Source organism: Myotis myotis, unplaced genomic scaffold (assembly GCF_014108235.1).
Source record: "Myotis myotis isolate mMyoMyo1 unplaced genomic scaffold, mMyoMyo1.p scaffold_m19_p_2, whole genome shotgun sequence".
Classification (NCBI taxonomy): Eukaryota; Metazoa; Chordata; class Mammalia; order Chiroptera; family Vespertilionidae; genus Myotis; species Myotis myotis.
In genome coordinates, this window is record NW_023416324.1 from 20,050,368 (window position 1) to 20,057,315 (window position 6,948).

The window sequence follows — 6,948 nt, forward strand, 5'->3', positions numbered from 1 at the left end:
CCAGCAGAGAGATTCCCACCTGCACTGAGGACCCCATGGCCTCTGCCTTAGTCCTGACCTGGCTGCCGTGTAGGCATCTCCTGTAGCACCAGCTCCTCTGACTCCTCTTCTCCTCTCCACAGGCCTCCGTGCCTGGCCTCCTGGGGAGGGTGAGCTGTCAGGTTAAGGTGGGGTCAGAGCTGCTTCCCTTCAGTCCTGGAGCTCAGCTCATGCCTGGGAGGCGCCTCTGTGTGAACCTAACATTCCACCTAAGGCCTGACCCTAAGTGGGGGCAATTGAGTATTGACACAGCTTTGGAAATTCACACCGAAGATAAAGAGCAAAGAGATGGGTTTTGAGGAGACCCTGCACCCCCACTCTCCTTGCAGGTCTGCAAGGCAATGAGAGTAATGCCAATACCTGGTGGTTGGTTTTGTGAATCGAGGCAGAACTGTTATAACAGGGTTGGCCATAGACATTGCCACGTTCAGTGCCAGGGCCCCCATGTTGATGTCTCCTCACACTATTAACCAAGTGAGCCACCCGGCCAGGGAAGAATTGGTGGCTGTAGTATATCCACAGAGTTTGTACAACCATCACCACCATCTAATTCTAGAACATGTTCATCACCTCAAAAAGAAACCCATCGGCGGTCACTCCCCATCTCCTCCTCCCCAGCCCCTGGCAACCACTAACCTATTTTCCAACTCTACAGATTTGCCTATTCTGAACGTTTTATTTTGACTTTTTATACATTCACTTGATCGTCTCCCTGGGTAAGCCTGGTACAATGTGGGTTTTTTCCACACCGCCAAGCAATTCTCTGAAATCAGCTAGGTGTCCTACAATTTCACTCACTTCCGACACTATCTACCTGGAAATAAAGGGCTCAGTCTACAAGACTGCCACCCCTGCCCCACTGCAGAGTCCAGTGCCCCAGTCCAGGCTCTCACCTGTGCTTCTGACTGACGGGCAATAACTCAGAGGTTCTGACAACCCCTTTCTTGGACTCAACTGATTTGCTAGAGGGGCTCACAGAACCCAGAGAAACATTTTACTTACTAGATTCCTGGTTTATTATAAAAGGATGTAACTCAGAACAGCCAGATGGAGGAGATGCATAGGGCAAGATATGGGGGAAGGGCACGAGCTTCCATGCCCTCTCCTGTGCCACTCTCCCAGCACCTCCATGTGTTCACCTACCCGAGCTCTCCGAACCCTGTCTTTTTCAGGTTTTATGGAGGTTTCATTACATAGGCACAAGAGAGTAAGCCACTGGCCACCGGCGAGTGAACTCAATCTCCAGCCCCTCCCCACTCCCCAGAGGTTGGGGGGTGAGTGGGACACAGCAAAAGACACCTTCATCACTCTCACCACTTAGGAAACTACAAGAATTTTAGGAGCTCTGTGCCTAAATGGGGATGAAGACCAAAGAGATATTTCTTATAAATCACAATGTCATACCTGGACGTCCTGTTTCAGTATCTTGACAGTCCGGGGTCCTGCCCATGGCTCTGAGGTCATCTACTGAGGCAATGTGTTCTGAGTGAATGAGGTTCTTGCCAAAAGCAGAGGTGTCTCCCATTTCCAGGCTGGGCTAGTCTTTGATACTTTGACAATAAGTAGGCTGAACTCTCAGGACACCAAGAGACCCAGAGATTAGCCAATAGGAGTTACTCTACTGCCCCTTTGTCTTCATCCAAAGCCACGTTTTACATATTACCACGCTGGGCTCAGCCCTCCATCTATGAGGCTGTTTCTGAGACTTCTTCTGTTTCAATGCCCAAGCACATCTGGACCCACTCATGCTTTTTTTTTTTTGTGGGGAGGGGAGGTGGGGAGAGGACAAACACAGGATTTTCTGCTAGAATCAGGCATCTGCTTCCAAAGGTGGCAGGTGGCTGCTGTGAGACCCAGGTGTAACTCCGTTCCTTGTCTGAGCAGGTGCACTGTGGAGAGCCCTCTGTGGCTTTTAAAGTGACAGCAGCTGGCACAGAGTTTGAACAGATATCTCACTGGATCCTTTCAATTATTTCATGTTCCATTTGCTGCAAGAATGTGAAATCTACTTTTCTGAGAAAGATACACAGAACTTGATGTGCCTTATTTGAGAATAATAAACAGTCATTTCTTTTCAGTTACTTGTTTTTGTTGTTTCCATCTTTTTCTAAAGAGAAAGAAGAAAAAGGATTAAATGTGTGGAGAATAATGGGCTTCAGGCCCGTGCAGGGGAATCCGACCAGAGATCCTGGAGTCCCAACTGCACTGGCATTTGCCTTCTTTGAGTGCCTCCCTAAGCAATCCACTGACAGGAACCCCTCATGCCATTCTGGCTGCCCCAGAAGTCACTTTCTTGTTGGGCTCTCACAAATCCATCCTGGCCTGGGACCTCACCACAGGGACATCCTCCTCCCACCAGCTCCCCACAACCTCCAGAAGCTCCTTCTGGCCACTCACTCACTCACTCTTGGACGTTAACAGATCTGCTACTGCCCCACACCAAGTGGCCATCCTCTCTCACCCAAGGGCTGGTGCTCCTCTTCCCCTCCCCAGTCCCCTCTACTCAGCAGCCGGATCCTGTCACTCACCTAATTCCCATTTCTCCAAGAATAAAATGTAAAGTCCTGACTAAGCTACCTCTCTGACTCCCTCTCTCCTCCCTAACTCACTACCCCTGACAGCACAACCTCTCTACCTCTCAAACACTCCGTACAAGGTACTCGTGCTGGGTTGGGAAGCATGATACTTGGTTGGAAAGTTTGTAAGGAGGAGAGTCTGATAAAAGGGAAGTGTGTGGAAGGCCGCCTGCCCTGTTTATTGGAATTCCAACTTAGGGGAGACTTAAGGGACTGTCGACGGTGGCACCCCTAATTATTCCTTGACCTTTTCAAACAAGTCTGTGTATGTGCAGACCCCTGGGTGTTTACTGGAATCCTTATGCTTAATCCCTGGGTGCCCTTGCCTAGAGGACAATGTAAATATGAGTCTTCCCAAGATTACTCTCCCTACTGATCGTATCTAAAGATAAACTTCATCTCAAACTGTAGTAAAAGCCTAGCAAGGCAGGCAATCAGGGCTGCCTGGTTGCTATAGCCAGGCCGTCCCTTAGCCCTCTCTTTCACAGCAAATGTTGTGCACTGCCCCGGGAGTCATGTGCAATCGCACTGGTCTTGCTGAGGGAAATGTTGAAAATCCACTCATCCGTCGCTCAGGGTCTGCTGGCCAGCCTCGCCACTGCTGGGCCTGTATATACTGTCCCGTCTCTTTGGAATGATTGTCCCAGGTTACCTGTGGGGCTCACTCACTTCATTCAGGTTCTCCTCAAATGTTTTCTTTAGGTGAGGTGTTCTCTGACCACCCTTTAGAAAATAGCACTTCACAGTCTCTCTTCTCCTTTAACTGTTTTTTTCTTCCCAGCAAAGTTTTGCTATTGTCCCCTGTGAGGCTTTTCCTCTTTAAAACTGTAACTGTCGCACTGCCATCCCAGCATTCCTTAATCCCCTTAGTACCCTAAATCCTCCCCCCATATAGCACCATCTGACATACATTTTATTTAGGATTAAGCTCTTAAGGGCAGATATTTGTTTTGTTCTGTGCCCCCAGTGCCTAGATACAGATGTTCACTGCCCTACATACAGATGTCCAATAAATAACTGCTGAATAAATCTTTCAGGTCTCAGCTGGGCTATCTCTCCCTTTTCTCTTGGTTAAGTACTTACTGCTTCTCTGAACTTTCATAGCATTCTGCACTTACCCACATTAAAGAGCTGCTGATGACAATGCATTATAATTTTTCTCTCTACTTGCCTTCCTGCAAATCTATTCATTCCAAAAAGACAGGCGTTTCTCCTACTTGCCAGGGCCATCTGGAGCCTAGGTGTCTTAAGAAAGCTAGCCGTGGAGGGTGTGTGTCTGCAGCCTAGATCCTCTGGAGGGCAGACCAGGACTGGAAGGGGCTGTGGTCCCTGCAGGCCACCTCAGCTTACGCCTGGGAGGAGCGCAGGTCCACAGACTAGTGAGCCTTAGGTGGGGAGGCACTGCCGATGTTTCAACAGCTCTTTCTGCTCCTCACTCAGCTGGGTTGACCTTGGCCTAGGAATACCAGTCCATTACAGGATGCAGAGTTAAATCTGAATTTATACAAACGACGAGTAGTTTTTTAGTAAACGTATGTCCCCTGCAATATTTGGGATATTCTTATACTAAACCACTGTTGTTTACCTGAAATTCAACTTTAACAGGACGTCCTGCATTCCATTTGCTAAATCTGGCAATCCGACCAACCCTGCAAGTCCCTGCCTCTCTCGAGCTTCGTTTTCCCCATCTGTGGCCTGGGAATATTTCTTGGGACTTGCCTCGGGGACCCCTCGGGCGCAGCAACCCCCACCCCCCAAGGGGTCGTCCCTCTGCTCCCAAGAGTCATGTGCAATCGCGCTGGTCTTGCTGAGGGAATATGAGCGAGCCCCTTCCTCCAAGAGCTCAGTTTCCTCATTTCAGCATTCGAGGACGTCAGGGGTAGAAACGATACTCTTCACTGCTTCCCAGAACCTCGATCTCGGCACTTTCAGCTGCGGGAGACTCCTTCAGACCTCGCGGCGGCGGATTTCCGGTAGTGTGACGTCACTTCCGCGTCCAGTGGCTCCTGGGTTTCGAGTCACAAGCTCTCGCGCCCTCTGCCGGCCGGGAGGAGGCTAGGCCTTTACCAAACAGCGGAAAAGCGGAATCCCTTGGTTCAAAGACAGAGACGCAGCTCCCAGCCTCCACCAGTGGAAAACCGAACCTTCGCCGAGGGCGGGACTCCCACGGGAAGAGGGTCAACCCACGACGCGAGTGGCGTGGGAAGGGGCGGCCTGGCCTCCGCCCGGCTAGAAAGGCCCAAAGCGACACCGGAAGTCGGCTCCTTGGCCACCAGCTACTTCCGCCCCCACTTCACACAGCGGGACACTAAAACAGAAACGGAACTTCTGTCCTTCAGTGGCTTACCTGAGCCCCTCACTGGGGTGGTCACCCGTGGCTGCTGACCCGAGACCACTGGTGGCGTGTCTTCCATAAGATGCAGCTGACGACGAGCAGAGTGGACGAGGAGAGAAGGGCTGGGATGATGATCGCTGGAGTCTGCAAGCCACCACGTCTGGCAAAGGGACAGAGGCGGCAGGGTAGGGGTAGAGGACTGCGTCCCTGGAGCAGGCTGTGCCCCTGTCCTCAGTAGCCATGACTCACACACATCGGGGTCCCAGTTCTGGAGGGGGCATGATGCAGGGCAAGCATATAGCTTGGAGGCAAAGATTGAGCGACCTGGGCAAGTGGCCAATAGTCCCCTCCCCCTTCTATCCCCTCCCCAGCGTTTGGCACTTAGAGGGTGCTTAATACATAGGAGAGAAGCGACATTAGTAACATCAGGTGTTTCACAGGCCTTGTCTTATCCAACCTGGCAAGCTGTCCCTGCTGTTACCATTTATCAGATGGAGAAGCAGAAGTACAAAGGCTGGTTTGGCTGAGGTTAAAAAGCAAGGGGCAGAGACAGGACTTGAACCCAGGTCTGCATGCTGCCAGGCCTCATGCTATCCACCTGCTTCCCAACAAGCATGTCCTGAACACCCACTGCGGGTCTGGCATGTGGCCCAGCCCAGTAAGACAACACCTGGCATATGATAGTCCCTCAGTAAGTTCTAGCTGTCATGAGGTATTACAATTAATTTGATACATTTGGTCCACACTGCAACTCTGCAAGAGAAAATATTATTCCTATTTTTCAGATGAGAAGACTGAGGCTAATGAGGTGACGTGTCTTGCCTAAGATCATTTGGCTGATAAGTGCAAGGCCAAGATTCAAACCCTGGCTAACTCTCTTTTCCCCACATCAGCTAAGGTGCTTAGGTAGCAGAGAAATCCAATACTGCTGCCTTGGTTTATTCAGCTGCAGAATGGGAAGGTGTCCTTGGTAAAGGAATAAACAGAGGGACCTGTAAGGACTGTCCAATGGAAAGGAGTCTTGTCTCGGAGTGAAGGGGGCGGGGGGGGGGGTGTCAGAGAACAGAGCTTGGACCAGTGAGGACACAAGGGGACCCATGTCAAAGAAGAACTCCCAACCCTTATATCCCAGTATGGGCTGGGCTCCTGCCACCAGACGTTTACCCAGGGATATGGTAGGAGACTGCAAGAATCAAATTCTGAGGGTCCTGCTGCTGCTGGGAACAATAGGGGGCTCTGGGTCTTGTTCAGCAGAACCGCCAGCTTGCTGTGCCTGTCCTCTCCTTAGAAGGAGAGGGAGGCTGAGTACTCCAGCTCTGAAACAGCCCCCGTGCTCCTAGGAGAATTCACTGGCTCCTCACTTCTGCCTTCTTGTCCCTTTTTCCATCCTTCATCCCACCCCATGCGTCAGACTCACCAGCCTCTCAGCCTTCTCTGTGGATTCCCTGCCTCCAGCTTTGCCCTGCCCTATACTAATATGGCCATAGCCCATTCCCCGCTTAAAACCTTTGTCATGGCTCCCTGTTGCTCTCAGATGGCCCTGCTTTTCTCTTCAGCGTCAGCGCGCTGCCCCTCTGCCTCACATTCAACCCTCAGCCACATGACCTCATCTCCAGCCTCCTGTCTCTTGCACATGCTGTTCCCTCCTCCAGAAACACTTTGCCCAACTCTTACTCACCCTGTGGGTCTCAGATTCAGTGGTACCTTCTCCAGATGGCCCCTCTTCTCTGCGTTTGTGTGACTCCCCTCTTGTCCTAACCTAGCCCACAGCACATGTGCCATGACTGCCTGGTTACTGCCAACTCCTTGATAGAGACCTGGGGTGCATCTGTCATAGCTTATGTGAGTAAGTGATTTGGTGGGTAAGTGATTCAATGAGAGAGTGGAGAGCACAGTGGGGCAGGCTTAGAGGAGCCCTCCTCCCCAAAGGTAATGTTACCTTTCCTTCCTGTGGGACTTGCCCAAAGTCAACACTTCTCTGGACTGAGCTGGGACAGG